This window comes from Hyaena hyaena, unplaced genomic scaffold (assembly GCF_003009895.1).
Source record: "Hyaena hyaena isolate Hyena2069 unplaced genomic scaffold, ASM300989v1 scaffold_400, whole genome shotgun sequence".
NCBI classification, from domain to species: domain Eukaryota; kingdom Metazoa; phylum Chordata; class Mammalia; order Carnivora; family Hyaenidae; genus Hyaena; species Hyaena hyaena.
The window spans coordinates 948,231-974,521 of NW_024081031.1; the positions used below are offsets into that span (position 1 = coordinate 948,231).

Below are 26,291 nucleotides of genomic sequence, written 5' to 3' on the forward strand. Positions count from 1 at the left end.
TGGGGCGGGAACCAAAGGAAAGGAAGGGAAGGGAAAATTTGAATAGCTCACTGGCAAACTGAGGATAAAAGAACAAAAACACAAAGGAAGTCAAAATTAAAAGCAGTATTATCATTGAATTGCATCAGAGAAAAAGGCCTTACTTCTATAAATCATACTTTCCAGGAAAAGGAGTTTGTCACCATAAATAATGAGCAAACAACATATTAATGAAATGATGGTAAACATTTTAAAACCAGTAGACCAGAAGACAAATTAAGATGTGGCAGAAAGCTACACTGGAGGGCAGTTGCAAGACAAAGCAACATGAGAAAGCAAACTTCTTAAACATTAACAAATGATCTGTTTGATAAGCTAACAATTAACTACAAACAAGAAGGAGCTTTTGTTCTATTTTGCTTAATAATCTCAGACCAACCTACCAAAAAAAACTGCAAGACTAGTTAGTACAAATAACTATTTCTCAGAACCACTTGAGAGTCAGTAGCCAACATGACAGCGTATCATCCCTACAGAGTTTAGGAAACAACTCCTGTATAGAAGAGCATTTTCCTACAAAACTATAATTACGGCCATTGAAAATCACCCAAATAACATAGCCCCATCATCTAATCCACAGACCAGATCTTATGTTCTCTAATTATCCCAATAATGTCCATTTTAGTAAAAGGATCCAATCCATCCAGGATCTCACACTGCACTTATTTTCCACATTTAATGGAATTTAGTGCATTTCAATTCAGAATTCCTCAGACTTCCCTTGACTTTCATGACATTGACAATCATGAAGATTCCAGCCCATTTTTGTAGCATGTTCCTTAACTTGGGTTTATCTAATTCTTTCTTATGATTAGCTTCCAGTTATGAATTTTCAGCAGGGATACCAAAGAAGAGAGTTTCCCTCATTGCACCCTACCAGGTGGTAAGCTATTTTAATCTTTTTCCCTTACTGGTAACATGAACTTGTATCATAAACTTGATGTAGAGGGCATCTGCCAGATTTCCACTGAAAACTTACTTTTTCCACTGTAATTTGTAAGTGCTTTGTGAGAGGTCACTTTCAGACTACATAAATATCCTACCAACAAACATTCACCCAATATTTGTGTCCAATGATAATTCTTGGCCAAATTATTTTATGATGGCTACCAAAAAGTGATTTTCTAGTCTAATAATTCCTACCATTCTAGTGGGAGAAAAAAATGGTACTTAGAAAAGCCAAGATCTGGGTGCTTACTGCAACTGGGTTATTGCTGTTCCCTGGTCCATTGAGAGCAGAAGAACATGCACACACGTCCTTCGTTCTTTCTTTCTGTTTTTTGTTTTGTTTTGTTTTTTTGTTGTTTCTTTCTATACTGTAGACCAGGAGTTCATCCATATGCCATGAATTCCTACCCAAGCACAGTGTCTTTCTACCTTTCCCCTTTCCCTTCCCTGTAACAGTCGTAAACCTGGCTCTCATTAACCTCACTTTTCCTTACTGGATTCAGCCCCCCCATGTCATTGAATGCTACCCCTAACTCTGTCTTAGTGTCAGGAAAAAAAAAAAAAAAGCCTTCTCTCTAACTAAAGGACCAGTAAAGGAGAAGCCCAGAGAGACAAAAATGTTATGACAGACTATATATAATACAATTCCATGTTGGCAAAGCCCAAATAGGCAATGCTAAAAATATACTGTTTACAGATATATTCATTTTTAAAAGGCAATGCTGAACATAAAACTCAGGACAGCAGTCCCCTCCAGAGGGAGGCAGAAGGATGGAATCACAAGGGAACACACAGTAGCTCCAAAGCACTGATCACATTCTCGTTCTTAGTGAGAACCTGTCAGTCCTAAGCACAAGCTTCTTGAGACACACAACTGTGCCTCACTAAACCACAAGGAGGTCATCAGCACAACCTCCATTTCACATTTCTGATCTGGGGCCTAAAAAGGTTAAGCATGTCGTCTATGGTTACACAACCAACAAGCAAAATCAGACACAAAGCCACATCTGACTTTCATCCTCCTTCCCTAGACTATTCCTCAAACAGAAGAAAGAAGACAGGGAGGAGAGATGGAGCCACGGTCCTAAGGCGAGGATCCACCTGTGCCTCTGAACCATTTCTAAACCACTATTTAGGGTGAGGGCAAGTCTAGGTCCAAAACCAGGGGGAGGCGGGTAAAAAGCTTCCCAAAGGCAAGCAAAGGGGCAGAGGCACAAATCTGGGCCATATTGAGACTATGTGAACAACGTAAAGAATCCTTTAGGGAGAGTTTCTATCACATTCCATAGGCTATATAGTTTTGAAATCAAGAAATAAGGGAGAGAAGACAAGCAACCCATCCGTGAAGTTCCAAACATACACCAAATGGGGCAAAATGACAAATCACTTAGCACACTGCATGAAGCATGAAATTGGTAAGAAAACGTTGAGCCCTTTTAAAAAATCTGTATAATGAGATACTGGGGCAGAGCAACAATACTCTGAAGGAAAGATGAGGCCTCCCAGGAAGTTTAAACCCTCCTCTGCTACCTGGGGCTGTTTTAAAATTGCTTAAACCCAAAAAGATGGAGCCCCATAACAAGAAAAGAAAAAAAGAGAGCATATTTATCTTCCCAAAAAGTCAGAAATAACTACAATCTAACTGTACTTCTGGTAGAAATATCTCCAGAATCTACTAGTGATTAATAACAACTGATATCACCTAGAAAAGTCTCATGATAGGCACTAATGATTTTGCGATCTTATTTCAAGTTTTCTATATCTATTTGTCTTTACAATAGGATGTTTCTCCACTGTTGATTTCCAAGGGGTGGAGTATAAACTGAATCAGAAGTAATTTTAAGTCTAGACTCCTCCCCAAACCTCCCCCAGCAAGCAAAAAAAAACCCAAAAAACGAAAAACAAAACCTGCTAATAAGCTCTATCTTCTCTTTCCTTTTCTTTCCAAAGAGGAAAAATCTAGACCTAGGCCATGGACTAAACAAAATACCTCACAACAGAAGAAAACATTTTACTACGTACATGTGTAAAATGGTGGCGAAAATAATTCAAAACCCATGTCAATTTCATGCTGTAGACTGAAACTGTCTATAATACATAAAGGTTAAGAAATCCAAAATGGTCCTGGAAAGACAGTAAGTATGAGAAGCACACAGAATGAGAAACCTCATTAGATGAAAAAGGAAGGCATTTAACAGAACTCCACAGGGCCTGGACTTGCTGGATTGCTTGATTTCCTTCTTTCTTTCCTTTACTTTTCTTTCTTTCTTTTTTTTACGCTTTTAAGTTACTTTCTTTATGAAAAGCAATCAGGTGCATGAAAAGCAATCAGGTGCTGTTGAAATCAGCATGTGGTATTAGAAAGACAAGAAGTTATCCTGAGGTATTTCTAAATGAAAATAACAAAAAGAATTAATCCATAGGCACTTGCTTCTTTCATCCTCTGGTATTAAGCTTACATGATCAATGATCACAACATGAGCAGTAACCATCCTTGACGACTTAGGGACAACAGCCCAGCTTTAAAAGAAATTTAAAATCTAAAACATAAATACGAAAAAGAATACATTACTGCTTTAATGGTGAAAAAGGGAACATCCTGAGACATATTAAAGATTTTCCTTGTAAACTCCCAGATAATGAATTTGGGGCAAAAAATCAATATGGCTATTGAAGAAATAAATCCTCCCAAGCTAATCTAATTTAGTGTTACTGAGACAACCCACTTATCAAGGGACTGCAAGACTTGAATTTCTTAACATTAATGGATTTGACAACTCATAGAGACACAAGAAAAATGTTCTTCCCCCAAAAGTATATACAAATGGTTCTTTGATCTCAAGTTGTACAAACTAATTCTTCCTTCCTGCAATTCTAAATATAACAGTTAGAAATAAGTCCTTTCACAAGCTTCTTATCCTCATCGTGAGGTTTCTCCAACTCAAAGTCACTTCTATCTACCCATTTGCTTGAGATAAAAACCGAAGATTCACTGTCCATTCCACAGCCCACATCCACAGCCCATATCCAATTCTATCGAATCCTAAGAATTCTACCTCCTGAAGGCCACCCTGAACCCTTCCCTCCTGTCCACACCCACTGGCAACACACTGGTCCACGCCACTATTATCTCTCAACTAGACAACTGCCCCAGACTCCTCATTATTTTCCACCCACAACCATTTTCCACAGAGTGGTCAGACTGACTTTTTAAAAGGTTAAACTGCATAATATTATCCCCTGCTGAAAACCTACCAGTGGCTTTCCATATCCTGAGTTGTCAAGAAATGTGAAACATATAAGATTTTACTCTAATCTCCAGGCTAACAACTTACACTGTGACAGGTGTATGAACATCCCTGAGGACATGAGATGCTTGGGTCAGAGACAAAGGACTTCATTACTCACAGTAATAGAAGTAGTCAGAGTACCATCATTTTTGGTGCCAGTCTCTTAAGTCCCAACTCCCACCAGGTAACACTTGCATAGCAGTGTCCTGTGTTACAGGAGAGTAGCCCTGAGCTTAATGAACCCAAATCTTTGATAATGGCTGGTACACCTGCCTGACCTTCACCCCACAAGGAGACATTATCTTGTTTATACAGACAATAGGTGTACCTGATATCTGCCCTCGAGGGTATCTTCCAAGACTACTGAGTATATAAATCATCCCTAAAAAGAGAGTCCAGAACAAAAGTAGTCAATGGAGAAACACAAGACACATGGAAAACTGTCTCCCAACATTAGAATAAAAGCCAAATTTCTTACCATGGCCTCTAAGGCCCTACACAATCAGTCTGTTTCTCTTCAGTTTCATGTGGAACTCCTGTCTCTCTAGCTCACTATGGCTGTAGCTCCTGCCATCCTTGGTTTCCTCAAATAAGTCCTGCCTCAGGACCTTTGCAAATGCTTTTCTTTTGTCTGAAATGCTCTTTCCCTGACTTAGATGTCACTTTCGCAGAAATACCTTCTCTTGTCAATCTATCTATATAAGAACCTGTAAGACTTACTGTTTATTCTTTTTTTTTTTTGTCACTTTTCTCACTTTTTCATTCAATCAGTAAACATTTATTGGGTACCTACTATGTACCAATCATTATTATTATAGACACAATAATTACCTTACCTACTTATTTATTTATTAACAGTCTTCCTTGAGAGAACAAACCTTGTCTTTATATTCATCCACAAAGGCCCAGAAATTAAAGTTTGTGCCCTCAATAAAACTCTGTTAAATGAGTGAACAAGTACTATATATATTACAAAGTACTGAAATATTTCCACATCAGCACTGAGCAAAAAGCATAAAATTAGAAGCTAGAAGTCCTAAATTCAAACCTTGGAGTCACCACTTAGTGGCACCTGAACAATTCTATTAAATTCTCTGCAAAATGAAGAAAATTCTTCTCCTGCCTAACTCACAAGATTATTGTGAGGATCAAATGATGGAATCTATTTGGGAGCCCTTGCAAACGCTAAATATAATTTAAAGCCAGTAACAAATTAAAACCAAAAACAAAACCAGTAACAAATCAATAGTTAATAGTCATGGGATAGTCATTCATCCAATAAGAATATATGAGGCCCTTTACTATGAGGGTAATACTATTATGAAAATTAAAATGTATATTTAAATGTAAGTTAAAATTGTACAACATAAAATGAAATAAGAAATTGGTTAGTTCTTTAATCAACTTGAAGAACAGTTTTTCCCCTTTAAATACCCTTTGGATATGCTTTGAAAACTTTCAGATAAAAGGTGAGTTACCTTTACCTGCTCCTGATTCCAGAATATTAAAAGAATGGTTTTTGTTTACTTATTTTTTTTTTTAAATTTTTTTTTTTTTTTTTTTTATTTCTAGGAGAGAGAGAGAGAGAGACAGCGTGAGCAGGGGAGGGTCAGAGAGAGAGGGTGTCACAGACTGAAACAGGCTCCAGGTTCTGAGCTGGCAGTCAGCACAGAGCCCGACGCGGGGCTCGAACCCACAAACCGCGAGATCATGACCTAAGCGAAAGTCGGACGCTTAACCGACTAAGCCACCCAGGCGCCCCTGTTTACTTATTTTTTAAACAAGCCATTCAAATGCCAATTTAGAAAAATTTTAGCCTATACTTACACCACTGAATGCCAATCCCCAAATCAGGAATTTTCAGCCTTCTGGCAAAATTTATAAATTTATTAATTTGTTTCCTTTTACTGACTTAATCTGAAACGAAATGCAGTCTCTTTACTGCAAGGCGATATGTGTGGTAATCGTGTGTGTGTGTGTGTGTGTGTATACATGTGTAGTGAAGGGAAAGAAAGCTTCATTTCACATTTGTGATAAAAAGAGCACCTTCAGAATTATGCGGCAGGCAGCCAACAAGAGAAAACAGACTGATCATCCTGAGGTATAACCAGAGGACTGGCAACCTGACCACAGACAGGGACAGTCAACTCAGACAAGCCATACACCTGGTGTCAGTTTACCAATCAGCTCATCCTCCATAACCTGACCACGCAATTACACAGAAATTAATGAAAAGAGAAGCTGCTTCTATGATATAAAAGGATGACATACAGATTGATAAAAAGGAGGGTGCAGGCAACATTCATTATAAAGGAAATAAAGTGGAATGAGAGAACAGTGTGATCAAGATTGCTTTCATACGACCTTCCTCAAATTCAACACACATATATGTAAATAACTAAAAGAAGTACATCGTGAGAGTAGGAAGGAGGAATAACACAAACTGGTGCTTCTAAATATTAAAGTATGAAAATGAAGGGGGTACATGGGAAGGCTCTTAGGAGCTAAGATATGCAGGTTGACAGGGATAGAGGCAGATGATCTACAACTTACACATGATAAACACTAAGAGGCAAATATCTCAGTACATGTATACAATTATATGTGGTAGTTGTTCATCACACAGTGAAGGTCTCTCAGGAACTGCTTCCTTACATGTTATTTTAAGGATGACCACCAACTACATTTGGGGGGAAGGTAGCAGCAGTAGTCAGCAAACTAGTCATAAAGCCCTCAATAAGTACAAGTACAAATAAAATCTAGGGCATCTAGAAGCTTCTGCCTTGAATAACTTTATTTTTTTTAATGTTTGTTTATCATTGAGAGACAAAAAGAGACAGAGCATGAGCTGGGGAGGGGCAGAGAGAGATCTTCCTGACAGAATCTGAAGCAGGCTCCAGAATCTGAGCTGTCAGCACAGAGCCTGACCTGACGCTCAAACTCACACACTGTGAGATCATGACCTGAGCCGAAGTCACACTTAACCTACTGAGCCACCCAGGCACCCCATGCCTTGATTTACTTTAAATAGACAATGTTGAAACCTGTCTTTCAATTAAGTAATTCCCCTTATTAATACTAAAGCTAGTTGCTATGTGAGTGCCTGCAATATGCCAGTCACATAATAGTCTCTATCTCATGCAATCAATACAACAATCCTAACAGATACAAGTAGGAATCAGTGAGGTTTTAAATCTTGCCCAAAACAAATTAAGTGATGGCACTGGAATTTAAACCCAAGATGATCGATCCTTTTTCAGTATCCTTGCTCCTTTTATGCTATCTAACCTCCAATAATAACAGTTAATACATACTATGATCCTGGCACAATATGGATGAATGAGCTTTACATTCATTATTTCATTTAATCTCTAAAATAACCCTGCAAGGGGGCGCCTGGGTGGCTCAGTCGGCTGAGCAACCGACTTCGGCTCAGGTCATGATCTCACAGTTCGTGGGTTCGAGCCCCACATCGGGCTCTGTGCTGACGGCCAGCTCAGAGCCTGGAGCCTGTTTCGGATTCTGTGTGTGTCTCTCTCTCTGACCCTCCCCTGCTCATGCTGTCTCTCTCTCTCTCCCTCTCTCTCATAAATAAATAAAACATTAAAAAAAAAATTAAAATAAGCCTGCAAGGTGGTCATCATGAGCCACATTTTTTTTTTGTTTGAGGAAACAGAGTACTTCAATAACTGTCAAGGTAACACAGCTAACTTAACAGTAGGAACGAGCAGGAACCCTAACCAAAGTCCGTTGGGAACAAAGCCTGTGTTTCTACTACTGTAGTACATAGCCTCCACCTTATAGTATTTAGAATAATTATAATAAATTATTAATTTACTGTTTATAATACATGAAAATACACACAAAAACTGCAAAGTATGTTTTAAATATGTATTTTATAAATAAGTGAAGTGTTAAAATACATATTTTATAAATATCTAAGATATGTTAAAATATGTATTTGATGAAATATATATTTTACAAAATGTGTATTTTCAGAAAAATGGAAAGATAGGACAAAAAATTATCTATGAGTGACAGGATCACTGGTAATTTTTTAAAATTTGTTTTTCTAGTTTTTCCTTAAATATGATGTATAATTTACATAAAGGTAAAACACACACCAAAAAAACCCCTACATTTTAGATTTTTTTCCCTCTGTTCTCCAGAACCTGTCAAAACTGAATTTTTGATTAGGAAACATGGATCAAGCTTACCTACCTCCAGAACTGAACAAAGGTGAATAACATTGAACACCATGCCAGAGAACTAAATCACACAGACCTTGGTAGCATGAAGGAAAAATAAATTGCTTTTTGATTTTTGTACCATACGCACCACCCACCCAAGACAGAAATTACACAAAAGAGACAGATATTCAGAATTTCCTCAGATGGATGAAATGCTTGGAGGAAAGTTACCAAAACCAACTAAGGTCATGCAACTCGAGAAAAACACCCTTGGAAACCACAGTACAAAAGCTTCATGGAAAACAGACCATTTTAGTGACTGTCCAGGCATTTGAGCAGATTAATCTGAAGGAATGACTTGGGGACTCTAATATGTCATGTAACCTAAAAAACTAACCAAAATGTAAATAGCCCACATTCCACCCCATTCACTTTGCAAAATATATACGCTTCTCATCTTGTGTACTGACCACACATCATCTCCATAAAACCTCTTCAGAAGCAGTAGACCATAAAGTGAGTGTGGGAGGTGCACACATTTCATTTACCTAATGGAAACCAGCACTCAGCTACTCACTGGGTAAACTGATAGAAATACAGTATTTATTTTCAAAGCCATCAAATAATGTGCATTCCAATGAAGAAAACAGTATGGGAGCAGGAGGGAGAAAGGGGTAGCTTCAACTTGTGCATTCCAATGAAGAAAACAGTATGGGAGCAGGAGGGAGAAAGGGGTAGCTTCAACTTTCTCCAAAATATTTATGATCTCAAACAAATATGGCAAAATGTTAAGATCTGATGAAGCCGGAAGGTATTATGTAATTCTCTACCCTTTCCAGTCTACTTGAAATATTTTTAAATTAAAATTAGTAATAAGGTTTAATATCTGTAAGTCAATATAACACTCATTCCTCTTAATATACTTGCATTCATTAAAACACACAGCATCTCAACATCCCTCCAACTCAACTTGAGACATTTTACCACCCAAGGAAGCCACCACTGACATGAATACTGAACAATCTCTAATACTTAGTTTGCTCCTTTGTAAAGCATGAATTCAGAAAAACTACCATATGAGAACAAAAAGATTAAAAATTTTATTTATGTAATGATGCAAACTAGTCATAAAGCCTGAGATGTTTTGTATATACACCTTTAAACCATTTCTAAAAGGAAAATAAGAGGTTTACCTCTCAAAATAGCATAGTTTCAGAACAGAGAGTCCTAATCCCCCACAGGAAAGCACAGGCTCAAGACACCTTACAAAATGTGCCACCTACTCTTCACACCAGAAAAGTCATTTCTGGTATATTAAAGTGACAAGAAGATATATTAATGATAAGCTTGAGGCCTGGAAAAAAAAAAAAAAAAAAACAGATCTTTAGATAGTTGAGTCCTTTAACTTCTCACTAAAAGAACCAGGATCACATCTGCATGGTCCTTTTGCCCGCATGGGCAAAGACGCTAAGTGGAAATTGTTGTCATATACAGGAAACAGATGGGGTGGATAATGCAACTAGATAACCAACTGCCCCTCTCTTCCCTTCAAAAGAATTTAAGAAACATCCAGTTAATAATGAAACAAACTAGAAAAGCGGAAGTTCTTAGTTGACGCAGGACTTGAACGCATGAAGGGCACCACAGGCTGGTTCGAGGAAAATGACAAAGATAGTTTCAACTATGTGTTTCCTCACTCTCAAAAATGACTCATGTACTTGCCACAGTCTCCATGAAGGCCAACATCCATCTGCACCTTCACCAACTAAGCAAGTCAGATCTTAACTGAGGTGCAATTATTTGCTGCATTTACAACATTCACAATGTGATAGGTGTATATGTTACAAAATGATCAGCGCAATAATTTTAGTTAACATCCATCACCTCATATAGTTACAAATAAATACTATTTCAAAAGAAAATGCTACATTTCTAATGATGAATTTGAAAAACATAATAGTAGAGAAATAATTCAGAACTTTCAAAAAGTGCCTAAATTGGGGGCGCCCGGGTGGCTCAGTCAGTTAGTTAAGCGTCCGACTTCGGCTCAGGTCATGATCTTACAGTTCATGGGTTCGAACCCCGCATCAGGCTCTGTGCTGCCAGCTACCTCAGGGCCTGGAGCCTGTTTCAGATTCTGTGTCTCCCTCTCTCTCTGACCCTCCCCTACTCATGCTCTCTCTCTTCCTTTCTCTCTCAGAAATTAAAAAAAAAAAAAAAAGTGCCTAAATTGGAAAATCACAGCCTTCAACAAGTTAGTCTAAAAAACTAACATTAGATTTCAATGATTTGATTCCATTTAGGCTGTAAGACTTCCAAGAAAGAAAAGAGAATCTAGGTGGGAAATGTTCACATCTTGTAAAAGCACAAAATGCAAACTCTGCTACCTGAGTTGGAGAACTGCCTCATCATGTCCCTCCGAGAGGTGTTCAAACAAGATGAAACAGTGGCTTTTACATTTAAAAGGACAAAAAGAAAGTCTGAATACCTACCATATGTGGCAAATAATGCTCACAAAGCACTACTAACAACCAAATTGCAAAGAAAGCAATTCACTGGCTGGAACCAACTGAAAAGGCAAGAAGGACTGAGGGGTCGGTGGTGGAAAGCTGGAACCATTCCACAGAGTTTTTAAACAAAGGAGCTCTGCCTGCCCTGTGGCAACAAGGAAATGAGGAACTACTGAAGGTTCAGGAGGGATTGTCACAATTAGAACCAAATGTGCCTTTGTATATGTGTGCAAACACATATGCATAGACATGATTTTTTCTCCCCCGCCCCAAAAACTTCAACAGTAATGTGGAAGACAGCCTGAAAGAGGAAGGGTGATGAAGAAAGAAATACTAGTAACAAGGCTGTTGCAATTTTCCAGGAGGGTGGGTAGAGGAATGAATGAATTTGGGAGAGACTTGGACATAAAATAGATACCTCCAGAAAAAAAATTAGATGTGATGACTGAGAAAAATGGAACCAAAGTCAAAATATAAGAAAGTGCACCCCCACACAATGAACAACTACATTGTTCTCACAAATAACACCTTTATCCAAGTTACACTTAAGTGATCTTTGAGGTTATTAATATTTATCTTCAACATAGTCTGAAACCATTCATTAGACACACAGAGGCCAGTTCAGGAAACACTCAGCTCTAAATAAATGGGCATTTTGACATCTAGTCTGTCTAGTTTAACTTGAAAATCTGCCAGTAAATAGTTTAAATTTATCCAGAGATGCAAGATACCCTACAGAAGAAACATTACAAAAATAGGATTAACTCAAGATTCTCCATAATGAGTAACATTTGCTCAATGAATTTCATAACAGTCTTAAGTTTCATGCTCCAGTTAATGAGTTTTGGCATTAACTCATCACCTCACATAGTAAAATATAATAAACCTTTTAAAATGACACGTAATATAATATGTGGTAAATTATTAACAATGATACTGAAAACAATATAAAAGTATGCATATACAATGCAGTTAGGATTACCGCCTAAACAAGAAGTAAAAAGGTAACATTTCAGCAAAAAAAAAAAAAAAAAAAAATCACACCATTTTTACCATACCACCTTTCTTTTCCAGCTCTGACAAAACTGTCTGTTATACAGTGTAAAACATGATGATTTGACATACGTATACACTATGAAACAATTCCTTCCATAGAGTTAACTAACACAACCATCACTTCACATATTTACCTCTTTTGTTAAAAAACGTTTCAATTAAACAATACAGTGTTAACCAACTATCGTTGCCATGGTATACGTTAGACCCTCAGAACTTATTCACATTATAACTGAAAGTCAATACTCCATTCCACGTTCTTAATATTCAAAATGAGAGTAACTGACCACTTAGATGAAATCTCTTTGTGGAACATGCTGGTTTCTAAAGATTAACAGACTGATCTTGAATGAACTGAGAAAAACACACAAACCCAAGTCAACAATTCAAAGTACAACCATAAATGAACAAACAAGAGATAATATTTGACCAGGCACATAAAAATTAGGTAAAAAGGAGACAAAAGAAACACACTTGTTGAAAGCCTCCTATTAAGACTGTTATTGGGCTAAGAAATCCAGACACTCTCTCCCACCCTATACTCACTGTATAACGAGTCTTTGGATAATCAGGTATAAGCTTCATGAAGGCAGAGAGGATTTGGTAACCAGCATATCTGCAGGTTCTCAAACAGCACCTGGCACACAATAAGTCTCAATAAATATTTGTTAGATGAATGGATGGATGACTAGATGGCTGCTGTATGAATGGTTATTTCTAATAATAATGTTGGTCTAGCTCATGTATATCAAAAAAGAGATCCCAGCAGCTTAGGAGAAAGGGAACAAGAAGTTCTCCAAGCCACTGTGTTCCCTTCCCTAAGTATAGCTTATCACAGTAGAGTGGAAAAAGCATGGGCTCCAGCATCAGACCTGGAGGGAAAGCCAAGTTTCAGACTTATCTTTGGTGGGTCCCTGGACAAGTTACTACTCCATGACTGAAATGCATTGACTAATTCTTTAATCTTGAAGTTATAAAAAGGCTTAACTGAAATAACATATACAGAGTACCCAGCTAATACCTAGCACATCGTTAGTACTTAATAAATATAAATCTCTCCACACACTGGGCCAAGGGAAATGACCCTGGTGCTCACAGAGTCTGGGTCTTAGGGATAAAGTCCAAGGAGGGGTCTTAGTGAATGGAATCCTAGTGCAGTCCACAGCAGGACAGCTCTTGAATCATTTTAAAATGTCAATCCAAGGCATGGCTCATTGTACCATGTTGGAGGAATTAACAATGATATCATCGAGGGGACTGACTTCTGCAAGGAAATACAAAACAAAACAACTAGCATATATTCTGTGCTTGGCAATTTCACACTTGCCAAGATTAGGATTACTTCTCTTTGCTATTACAGCAAATCTACTTTTTCAACAATATTTAGTCTACAGCTGATCCTTGAATAACACGGGTTTGAATAGTATGGATCCACTTATACATGGATTTGTATCAATAAATACAGTACAGTACTGTAAGTGTATTTTCTCTCCCTTACAATTTTCGTAGCAATGTTCTCTTTTCCCTAGCTTTATTTTATTGTAAAAATACAATATGCAACACATATAACATACAGCATATGTGTTAACTGACTATTTGTGTTAGTGTAAGGCTTCTGGTCAACAGCAGGCTATTACTAAAGTTTTGGGGAAGTCAAAACTCATACTCAGATTTTCAACTGTCCAGGGGTCTGCATCCTTAACCCTGACACTGTTCAAAAGTCAATTGTCTTTTGTGGATTTGATACAATTATTGATCATCAAGGATTCTTTTCAAGAGAAATTTCCCAAGGGCCCTACTGAGGCTCCACCTCTAAGAGACCAATCTAACTGCGCCTTTGGCTATAACTATGCCCTCGTGTATTTTCTTCTTCATACTTCCATACATATCATACGTTGCAGCCCAATTATAAAACTGATATCCCCAAAGTTTGTATCTATAACTGAAAATGTAGATTTTAGGGGCGCCTATGGCTCAGTTGGTTATGTGTCCAACTCCTGATTTCAGCTCAGGTCATGATCTCACGGTTGTGGGATCAAGCCCCGCTTCAGGCTCCAGCTGAACATGAAGCCCACTTAAGATTCTCTCTCTCCCTTTCTCTCTGCCCTTTCTCTGCCCACAGGTGCATATGGGTGGGCACATGTTCTCTCTCAAGAAAAAAGAAAAAAAAGAATTTTTTAAAGAAGATCGAACACCTTCCTCTTTTCAGTTAGTAGCAAAATAAATTACAAATTTTTAAAACTATCTTTCTAATTATTGCTTATCTATCAGGTGAAGTCCTCTTAATGAGTTAAAAAGAAAATTACCTATAGGTGCTCTGAGCATATTACTCAACTACAAGTGTCAGGAATATCTAAAATGTTTGGGTTTTTTGCAATAGGAATCCACATCACTTAAATCAAACCTGAATCCAAAATTATTAAATTCAAATATGCAATTAAATAGTGTGCTTTCAGACAAAGGTCATCTTACTCACTGCTGATTTTTAGTGAACATTTTACAAAGGATGTATACAGCTGGGGAGGTGAAGAATAAGAGAACAAATATGGATAGAGGAAGACAGTCCCACCAGAAAAGTCTCTCAAGTAAGAAAGTTCTTTCTTATAAACAAAAATCTGGGTCTCAATTATCAAGTCCAGAGAGTATATCAATGGAACAAGAGACTGAGAACACAACATTCTAAGAACTTAAACCAATTTACACAACCACTATCTTACAAAGTTCCAGTATCTTACAGAGGGTTCCAGTTAATGAATCAACATTTAGAAATGAATTCGATATAATTCCATGAACAGAGGAACTAAAGCTATTTAGAATAGCAAGGGAAGGCACACCCTATTTTGATTGGAATCAGCCAGAAGCTATGAGAAAAAGGATTCGTGCCCAGTAGAACAACCTGAAGAAATCTAGGACGGTATGTTGGCAGGGAAAAAAGAACAACTCTTGGGCAGCAAGTCCTACGCTCCACCCAGAGAAGCACTGGCGACGCTATCCACCCTTGCCAGCCTTGATGCCACGCGCGTACCAGAAAGCTTTCTGGGGAGAATTCAGGTTTCCCCCGCTACCCAAAAGCAGAGCATTCCTATGAAACCTTTCATAAGCCGAAATGGCATAAAGCAAAAGAGTAATTTTCATTTCATGAAAGCAAAAATCCTCTTTGGATTTCTTTCAAACAGCGAAAACAGGTATTCCACACAGGTCTTTCATAAAGGTGAAGTGGTGTAAAGCACACTTGGCCATAGCGGAAGAAACCGATCCTGCCCTAGTAATGTACCAGCTGGGAACAGGACTCTCTTACCACACTATGAAATCCTTGTCTCCTTGGATATAGATTTCTCATTGTTAACAAGTGATTTTCTAGTAGACATCAATGTTCAGAAATGTCTGTTTAAGCATATCAGATATTCCAGGGTCTGATCAGCCCTGGATAACCAGACTACCGGTACTGATTCACTGCCAAGCTCTTTTTGAAGCAATTCCTACACATGTGAGCACGGTCAGTTATAAATCAGTCTTTGCCAACTATGAGCTCTACACCATATTAGAATACAGTATGTTCCTGAGTTGCTCTCAGGGTACACACAATTTTCTTTGGAAAATATCTAAGTACAGATTTCCTTCACTCCCAAATTCCAATGTCATCTTTCTGTAAATGCCTCTCACTTCTTTACCACAATTACCAAAAAAAATAATAATAATAATAAAAAAGATGATTTTCAATTTTCTCTCAACCTCACTTTTTAGTCCTGATTAACTGTGTCTGTATTTTCACCATGGACACCTTTGCCATAGACATCATCGCTGCAAGAATTTTCACATTTTCACCTCGTAAATAATTAGCCATAAGGCAATGTCCATAAAAAATAAAGTAACTGGTTGGCAGTCTGGTTTCATTTAAGATAAAACAACTGATTGACAGTTTGGTTTCATTTCACCAATGAAGAATCAACTGCCTTCAGCAGTTACTATACTGAAAGCTGGTGGTCAGTTTGGTTTCATTTCTCCATTGACAAAGTTCCCTTTTTATTATGTAAATGTTACCTAGCCCCCATAATGGTCTATACAGTGGCCAGTAGCCAGGGCAGTCTTAAAACAGCAATGATCACTACATATACTGACTTGATAGAAAATATGGTGATAAAGCTTATGGGAGGTGTGAAATAAGAGTGAAATGCCACAATGCACACTGTGTTGTACTAGAAAATAACAACACGTAGATTACAACGACAATAAAGCTCTATTAGTGACAATATTCCATCAGTATTTCTTCTCCATCTCCCACACAACCCTGGGCTGTCCATCAAGGGACATGTGACAATATGCCAACAATGAACAACATTGTAGAAGGCTCTCACAGTGCGATACACAGTCAGGTACAAGTATGCATCCTAGAATCTGGAAAACTGACACTTTGTAAGGAAGGAAGAATTAATAATGAATTTTATCAACTTTTTCATGTTTCATTATGTCCTTTGCAACATCCCTCTTTTATCTTTCATTATTTTATCTCTCACATCAAGACTACCTTAGAGCCAACAAGTGATGCAGGAAAAATGTTTGTGGTAAAACTACGTAGCAAGCTCATTAAGATGTGGTTCTTCTTGAAAATATGACTACAACAATTTGATAACCTTTTTATAATTAAAAAATTTTTTGAACATAGCTGATACATAATGCTACATTAGTGTCAGGTCAATTTGATAACTCTGAAGTTATCAAAGATAACACCCAAAATACAAAGTGGTTTTGCGGAAACGAGGATGTCCCAGCTTGTAATGACACCCTCTCTGTTGGCATTTTTAATAAAGCATTCAAGAAAACTGCACTCTTGATCTTCTAAGGTGTTAATCACCCAATCAAAAGTTCAGGTATTTATCTCACAGATATGAAGTGTCAAAGCCACAACAGAGTACAGTCAAGTACAGGAAAGCCATTATAAGGTACAGTACAGTAAGGTGCTGGAAAGCAAATGAGGAATCATATTCATTCACTCAAAAGTTCTTGAAAGCCCTGGGTGTACCATTTATGGAGTGGCTTTCAGGCACTGAAAAGTCAAATAGAATACATAGTCCCAAATACTTTACAATCCCAAGGAGCAAGCTAAACAACTAAATAAAAAATTTCAGCAATATACTAACAGAGGGATGTGTTATAAAGTAAATAGCTTTAGGAAGCCAGAAAAACTCTACAGCTGGTAACTTTTAAGCTGGTCCTAAAAAAGGAATTAATTTTTTCTTTTTTCTTTAGCAAGAGGAGAGGAGTGCTTAAGAAAAAGAAACAGTAAGGGCACCAAAGGACAAGAAGTCGCCTTATGTAAGAAATTTCCCCATCACTGGAACAAACAAGGCTCAGTGACAGAGAAGGGAGGGAGGAGTCAGACAGGAAGCAAGATGGCCATCTGCCATACGAAGGCAATCAGACTTCTTCCACGTGTTATGAGGAGGCCTATAGTGTTCGCCTGCAGGAGCTCTTGCTCAGGAGATACCAGCTATTGGGAACCACAGCTTTCTCTGAGGTCCTCAAACTTCTGGAAGATGGAGATGGGAGGGGTCACTGGGCAGGGAGATGGGTGGACACTCTTCTTCTACACCCACATTTACATAGGCTGAAAACAACCCTCAGCCTATGGGTCCTCTTGGTACCAATCACAGAATGAATGGCTTCAGATAGTCTTAAAAATGTGGAATCTTAGAATGGGAAGGGAACGAGCAGAATAGTCTCACATCTTCCCATCAACTAACAGAATCCTTTCTACATACCTCAATAAATGGCTCCATATTGGACAACAATTAAAATGTCCTCCTGTCTTCTCTTCCTCAGAAGCAATTGCTATAGTTTTTCTAACTGGGCCATATTTGAAATCTTTTCCAAAATCTCTAACATGGGCCCCTCTTTGGGATGTACACCGGTTGCTCAGAGCTGAGCACAAAGAACCCCAGTGCCTTCCAACCACAGCACAGCACTGAACCACATCGGGTTCTCCGAGTGGACAAGGTATTTCTTGGTTGCAAAGACCTTTATAAAAGTGCAAGACCTAGATTAGATACCTGTGGTCAAATAAAACACCTTGTCTAACTGTTCATTTGAACTGTTCTCATAAGCACCGTTTACCTCTCCTTGAAATCCCTTGTAATTGTGAGTTAACGTTCATTTGTGCGACTACCTGAATAATATCTTTGTATCCCCAGCCCACAGGCCAATATCCTGAAAGCAGGCACAAAACTATCTGATGGTGTTTTGCTTTTTATTTCCTTTCCATTACCATTGATTGTATTATGAGGTCTCAGCATAGCGCCTGATAAAAAGGAAGGGTTAAATAAATGTTAGATGAAGAATTAGTTGTGTACACAAAAATTACATGAAGCAAGATATGATGAGTATGATAGAAGCATTGAAATCAACATTCCATGGAATCTCAGTGGAGATGTTTCCAATTCCCTCTGGGAAGGAAAGACATTGTGGAGGAATAAAAGGCATCCAGGCCAATTTCTGAGTGGTGTTTCCACCAAAAATCCAAAGGAAAGAAACTATCTGGGCAACAGACCAACTAACAAAAACTATATTTTTGAAGAACAGCTATTCATATGGGAAATTGCTCATAATATTAAGTTCATAAACAGGATACAAAACAGTATGCACCCCCCGCCCGTGCGCGCGTGCACACACACACACACACAAACACACACACACACACACACAAGAAAACCCTGAAAGGAAATAGTTTAAATGTTAATAACAGTTACTGCTGAGCTGTGGAACTACTGGTGATCTTTATTTTCTTCTTTATTTTCTATTGCAGTTCCCAAAATTTTCTATAACAAAGATCTTCATAATCGGTGGGGGAAATATTTGGATTTTTTAACTCATTTGGAATGAAACTGCTAGAACACTTTAACTCTTCAGGTTTTATCGAAAAATGCTTCTGGATTGTTGTGGGTTTTTTCATGGTCATATTTTATGTGAAATGTTGTAAAGCAGAAGGAATGCCAGATAACAGATTTCAGTCCTAAAGAAATATTACAAGCAATGTTCTCACCCTCCCAAAAAAGTACATTTATTCTCTGATCTACCGTTTTGCATCCTGACAACTGGTGTGAAGGGACTTGTATTTATAGGTTAATACCAGGAAATCAGAAGCCAGCATCAGTGACAGCACTACCCCGCAGAACGTCAATTCCCTTTCATACTCTCAACTGGGCCCTTCAAACAATGAAATACCCACACCAGAAACACCACACTTGGTTTGCATATCAAATCAAGGAATGGAAGGGCTCTAATAACAGTTAAATATTACTATAAACAAAGGTCCACTCTTTGAATTAATAGCTACCTTTGTCTACAGTTAACAAGTTAAGAAGTATGGCACCAAAGACTGTTATTACCGAATAAAAGAAGGAAACTACACTAAGTCTTCCAAATCATGAGGCACCCAGCTTGTCTCCGGCAGTCTCCCGGGAATCTGAAATGGCGGTTTAAGTACCTGTCCGTATCTAAGACTATGTAAAACAGAAAAGCAATGGTGGGAAAAAACTACTGCTTTAAAATAGAGGTCAGACTTCCTACAAATAGTACTGTCCTGAAACCAATCCAAACAGAAGTAAAAGGTTATCTGAGCAATGGTCACCAATCATGTCTCTTTCTGGTTCAGACAAAGAATAGGAAAAGGGAAAGATCCAAATTATGAAGATACGCAGTTTCCAGACAGCTAACCCCACACCTCCCAAGTCATCTCAGAAAGACTCCTTGCACAACCCACTCGTTTCTCTCCCCTTACAGGCTCCAACCTTTGGCCTGCTTGGCCCTCTTCTCTCCAGCTGCCCCGACCTACCCACCTCCAAGGGCTCTGATTTCCTCAGAACTTCTTGCAGAGGAGGCTGACCCATTTCACCCTTTACCAAGCCTCCCTGTCTCTGAAACAAACCAACCTTCCTAAATACTTTGGCGATTCACCAGAAATCATTACTGATAAACAGGTATGGTGGAAAAAATACAAGGCACACCATGATTATAGATTCAAGAAAGCTTTTCAGTGAGAAATTAAAATCACAGCTGAAATGTAGGTAGTACTGGGAGACTCTGATGTGGAACAGATGGGTCTGGGCAACTTTAAGGCCCTAAAGCTCCTCTGAGGATTCTGATGTTCAGCCAGGGCTGGGAACTGTTCTAAACCCTCAGTCTTCCGTCATTCATGCACTAAGTGTAGGCAACATTCCACCACCTTCTGCAAGGAGGACCTCCAGTCCTCCATCTATTCAGATTCCAGTTAGGGGGAAAGAGCAGGTGTGACTTTGCAAAGCTCTGGAGTCTGGAACTTGGCACAGAAAGAGTAAGGTTTAGTTACATTAAGAACTCACTCAAATGAATTCCTAGCATTTCCCAGGCTATACGAGCAGAAGGTGAGGTATGTGTAGGAGTTATCCACACTTAAATCCTTAGTGTACCTGGTAGACAGTGATCCTCATGTGGTTTTGTAGAAAATTCCTTATGAATGATCTCCCATAGATGCAAGATAAATTAGAATTAGCTTCTTTGCTTACAGCTTGGATCCATTAAAATCTGAGTGGTGGCTTTTGCTCTGACAAAGACCTGAAAATACATTTTTTGCTGAATAACTTTTGCATGACTTTTTTCAAATTCATGGTATATTATCTTTAATTGAGAAATAGTGAACAAAATAGTTTGCAACATCTTCTGTCTGGGAAAACCTTACAATTACACTCCCATTTTCTGTAAGCTATAGTTATTTCTCACAAATTTAAATATCTGAATAGCTTGCATAAAGTATTTATTGTGCACTCGTGTCTCACTAATACACTAGGCTCTTGCAGAGTAGGATTTAGATACAAATGTGATCAATTTGGTTTCTATCCAAGATGTTTCCATAACATCATATTCATGCTCTAGAAACTGACCTCAACTCCCCTGCAGTATTTTAGCCATAACAAACTGAATCATATCAAAAGTATCTGCGTTAGGGTTTTAGTTAAATGGTAAGCACAATAAAACCAATCATTTTAATGGCTCGAGAAACAAGGAAGCCACAAAATCCAGTAACTCAAGCACTGGTGGGTTATTATGCTGGTGACGTCCCTTTCCCTCTGTGAAAGAGACAAGACATTTATCCATGTGCTTGAACAGAAAAGTCATGGCACGTGCCTACCAGGGAACAAGTATCTGACAGATAAAATGGTTATACAAAATGAGGGGCAGTTTCAAACACACGTATGCATCCCTGGTCATAAACTATCTTTTTACTCACATTTTCATGTGCTTTCTATAATTCTGAAGATCCTAACACCTGGAGAAGCCACACACACAACTTTCTTGGCTACAGCACCCATTCCTGTCTGATCACTGAATTAAAAACAAACTTTCAGATCTGATCTTTACTATTTTTAAATAGGTCTATATTAAAAATATTTATTTAGTTTATTAGTCTCTATCCATATCTAAGAGCCACCTAGTGTTCACAGGGAAGTATGTGTGTACCTAACATAAACCAAATGGGAGGTATGCAGTGAGCAGAAAGTACTGCACTAGGACTGAGTCTGAAGCTTGTAAACTACACTCACGGAACCTAGCTAAGCCTCGGCTAGGCCACCCATAAATTAAAGACCATAAAACTTGACCTGTCTAAACGGTGTTGTTGAAGGTATGTATCAATGAGGTAACACCTTTGCAAATGATCTGAAACCAAAAATGTATAGCATTTTTCATCATTCAGCTGCTATTCTGGCTAGAAACCACTAGGGCACCCCAAAACAAGTCAAATTATGTCTCTCTGTTTACTCATCTTTTAAGTTTTGCCACTTCCTCCTTCCCTCCCTCTCTCCCTTTCTTCCTTCATGTAACAGATAATTCTTGGGCTCCTACCATAGACCAAAGACAGTTCCAGACCTGCTCTGTCCAATACTTAAGCAGTAGAAACATGTAGCTTATGTTAAGGATTCAAAATGGCACTAGTCCAAATTGAGACATGCTATAAACATAAAATACACACTGGATTTTGAAGACCCGGTGTGGACAAAAGAATGTAAAATGTCTTGGTAATTTTTTATACTGATTATGTGTTAAGAAGATAGTATTTTAGGGGTGCCTGGGTGGCTCAATGAGTTAAGCGTCCCACTTCGGCTCAGGTCATGATCTCACAGTTCGTGGGTTCAAGCCCCGTGTCGGGCTCTGTACTGACAGCTTGCTCAGAGCCTGGAGCCTGTTTCAGATTCTGTGTTTCCTTCTCTCTCTGACCCTCCCCTGCTAGCTCTCTTTCTCTGTCTTTCAAAAATAAATAAATGTTAAAAAAAATTTTTTTTAATATTACATTTTGGATATTAGGTTAAACATGTGTATTATTCAAGTTAATTTCTCTCTGTGTGCTTTAACATGGCAACTAGAAAGGCAAATTTTTTTATTTCTTTTTTAAGTTTTATTTATTTATTTTGAGAGAGAGGAGAAGGAGAGGGGTGGGGTGGAAAAGGAGAAAGAGAAGGTGGGGGGTCAGGAAGAGAGAGAATCCCAAGTATGCTCTGTGCAGTCACCACAGAGCCCAACACAGGGCTCGTTCCCACAAACCAAGAGATCAAAAGCTGAGCCTAAATCATGAGTTGGACACTCAACCAACCTAGGCTACCCAGGCTCCCCTAGAAGTTTAAAAACTTTTAAATACAGAGAGGCTCACATTACATTTCTACTTGGCAATGCTATTCTAGACCCTGGGGAGATTTTAGGGAACAAAACCAAGTTCCTAACTTCATCCACCTTATGTGTAAACATCTACAGCCCTAAGAGCTTCAGTAATCTATACAGAAGTGAAACGAACACTAGCATCTGTATGTAGAAAGGACACTAGGGTGGAGGCCACACACCAAGGACAGACCTTCTTCCCTCTAGCCCTTCCTTCACCCCCAGTATGGCCCACGGCCCCCAGAATAACCAGGCGGTAAAAGGGTAGGCTAACACCTTGACCATCTTGAGAAAGACTGTCCCTCCCCTGTTAGGCCGGCAATCTTAAAAACACAGCCACTATTAATCCAAACTTAGTGAGGGAAAAAGCTTTTAATTTGGGAGCATCAGTAGTTTCATGGCATCATTTGTAGTACTTTGGCTTGTGCTTCAAAAAGACTTCCATTTTATTTTTTTTTTAATGTTTATTTTTAAGAGAGAAACACAGCATGAGTGGGGAGGGGGAGAAAGAGAGAGGGAAACACAGAATCGGAAGCAGGCTCCAGGCTCTGCGCTGTCAGCACAGAGCACAGCATGGGGCTTGAACTCACAAATCATGAGACCATGACATGAGCCAAAGTCGGGCGCTTAACCAACTAAGCCACTCAGGTGCCCCCCAAAAAACACTTTTAAAAGGTTTTCAGTTGTAGGAAGAGGTTTCTCAACAAAGACACCTTGTCTGCATTCCAACACTCTCATTTATTATGACAGTTCTTCATGGAGTTCCTCTCCATGGGTCTGATCAACCACACCTCTCTTAAGTATCTCCTAAATACTGAATACCTCAGACTCAGCATCACAGCCAGCGTGCTTCCAGATAAAGGGCAAGAAACTGAATTCAACAGCACAAGTTATGGCCACAATCTCAAAATCCCTACTGGTCTTAGACGGTCAAAAGGGACTCGAGTCGGGCTGTCCACATGCCAGCTAAATGCAAGGTTACTTAAGATTTTAAGGAATTCCTGGAGGGTGACTTTCATTTAGAACAAATGGGCCTATTTTTCTATAGCACTTTTCCTACCAAAAAGGCATCGTGCACACTTGAATTTCATATTCCATATGTTAGGAGCTTACCTTAGAATTCAAACCACAACATGGCAAATGTTTTGCTGGGTCATACATCTTTCTGACAGATTATAAAGAAAATCGGGGCTCTCAAGAGATTCTTGACACTATAAAATGCTCTAGTAGGTGTGGCCGGAAGCTGAGAGGCTCAGGGGTCAAGGCAGGTAGTGTTATTTCGTAACTGATCCCATCTATGTCCTCTGCTCATGCTGTGCTCCCAACGGGCGTGCCCTGTCCCCTCTGCCAACTTCAACGTTACACCTCTCTGAGGGCCCAGCCCAGAGCCTGGCCCGCCCAGAAATTGTCCCCAGCAACCCCAAGTACAGAATAATCTCTCTCCTTCTTTCTCAGAGGAACCCAGTCAACCAAAAACTCTATCACCTATTTATCTCTTCTCTCAGGATTCAAACACCTGTAACTCAGAAGGAGAGCAATTTAAAAAGTCAGTCTGATGTCTGGAAATTTATCACCCTCCCTTGCAATCAGCTGTGATTTATCTGAGCTTTATTCGGCTACCAAGATAAACCGAATGCCAGGGATACAAAAAGGATACACAATCCCAATAGTCACATAATTCACAGTCTGAGAATAAAACAAAGTCAACAAGGATCCTGCCCCCTAACAAACACTGTGTTAAAGGTGGGGGGTGGGGAAGCAAAGAGGCATGGGAGCCTCCGCGAGGACTCTTCTCCCTTGGTGATGGAAGAAAGCGTCACAGAAAGGGGATATAGAAGCAAACACTGAAAACTGACCAGACACTGACAAAGTAACACAGGAAAGGCATTTCATAAGCAGTAAAGCATGGCACACGAAAAGAAATAAGAGTATGTTTACAACTCTCATACAGAACCACTGGGGAAAAAAAGGTCTTCCAATATATTAAATTATTCGTGCGGGCATCTGAGGCTCTACATGACAGACCCCAATCCACTTTTGCTACATTTTCCATAGTATAACATAGCAAGCAAGGGTGGGCTCTCTGAAACCAGCCTGGGGTCAAATTCTACTAACTATGTAGCCTTACACAAGTTTCTTAACTTATCTATACCTCAACTTCTTTATCTGTAAAATGGAGGTGACAGTAGTGCTACCTCATAGCACTGTTACATTGCTGTATGAGAAAATGAATTGAAACAAATGATTATCACAAGTTAGGCATTCAATAATGATTGTATTAGTACTATTGTGACTATTATTATTTACTTTTCCAAGCTAGATGTAATAGCACATCTGAAGTTCTTGTCCCCATCACCTCAGTATCTAGAACTCATTCTATATCCATCCAGCAAGATACCGCTTAAATACCACCATCTACACTAAGCTGCTCTGAGCCTGCTCACCTCGGCGGTTAGGAAAATGAGTGTCTCCATCTCTCCCCTGAACACCCAGGGTGGCCTGTGGGCCCCTCTTGGGGGACTCTTCACTCTAGCATCCCTATGCACACATCGGACCTCCCTGCAGGCCTACTGCTCTTTAAGAGCAGGGACTACGACTTGCCAGTCTCCATCTTCCCCGGAGAACCGACAGCCCTCTTTACATATGGGCACTCGGTGTCTGCTGCAGAACAAATTAAAATACTCTCCCGTTTAATTAAGTCAAGAACAGACTAGCGCTTTTAAAATTGCTGTAGCATCTACCCAGCTACTCTTCCTAATAAAAACCCTTCCACAGAGAGAAACTCGGTGCGATTTTGCATGGCTACTATGTAAGTGAATCCAAAGACAAGTCAATAGTAAGACGTTCTTAAAGTGACTGACAACTGACAAAACTGAGTAAAAACAGTAAAAACTGCTGGGTATAACAATCTCTCCCCTTTCTACGTCCTCTGAACATGTTCTGACATAAATGTGTTTAGGCTCTGGTTGCTTTTCTGTTCCATATTTCTGTTCCATATTTACAAAAGGTGGGACAAAGTTTCCAGAGCAAGGCCGTTTTCGCCGCTTATCCAGACTCTGAAGCCTATTCTGCCTGGTTTTACCACTTTCTACCACCCATGAAAGGAAGGCTGGCCTGGAACCACCCAGAATACCCAGATTACACAATGACAGTGTCAATACCAAAGTACACGGGACTCTTAACCCTTGGTGCCCCTGTCTTTGGTGAAAGTACACTGGAAAACCAGAATCACCACACTCCTCCAAAACCCACCGAACTCAAAACATAATTATTGCTAAGTACAACTTCATTAAAATCCTAAATTTTAATTAGCCAAGAAAAAATGTTAAAATCCTAAATTTTAATTAGCCAAGAAAAAATGTTAAGTAGGGTTGGCTTTCTCTTACAATAAAAATATTTTGACATTCAAGCAATTCAAAGACAGCCTTCATTTACTATGCCGTATTGGTGATTTTTTATAAAAGAAGAGTAAAAAATAACTTTTAACAAAACAAAAAGAGGATAAACTAGAATAAAACAGAGCTCAAGTGGTACTTCCCTGTCTTTAAAAAATACAGATGCAAATGTTTTCCAGAATC

The 26,291-nt window shown here is 38.9% G+C and overlaps 1 protein-coding gene across 7 annotated transcripts in view; it reads right to left on the reverse strand.

Annotated features, from left to right (window-relative positions):
• SIPA1L1 (signal induced proliferation associated 1 like 1) overlaps positions 1-26,291 on the reverse strand; it is a 370,770-nt gene that overhangs the window by 298,790 nt on the left and 45,689 nt on the right. For 6 of the 7 annotated variants that reach the window (XM_039251856.1, XM_039251854.1, XM_039251861.1 and 3 more), the window contains exon 3: positions 12,580-12,670. The exons of the other annotated variant lie outside the window; for it this stretch is intronic. The gene's annotated coding sequence lies outside the window, so the exon portion shown is untranslated. The remainder of the gene's footprint in view (positions 1-12,579; positions 12,671-26,291) is intronic. 7 annotated transcript variants of the gene reach the window in all.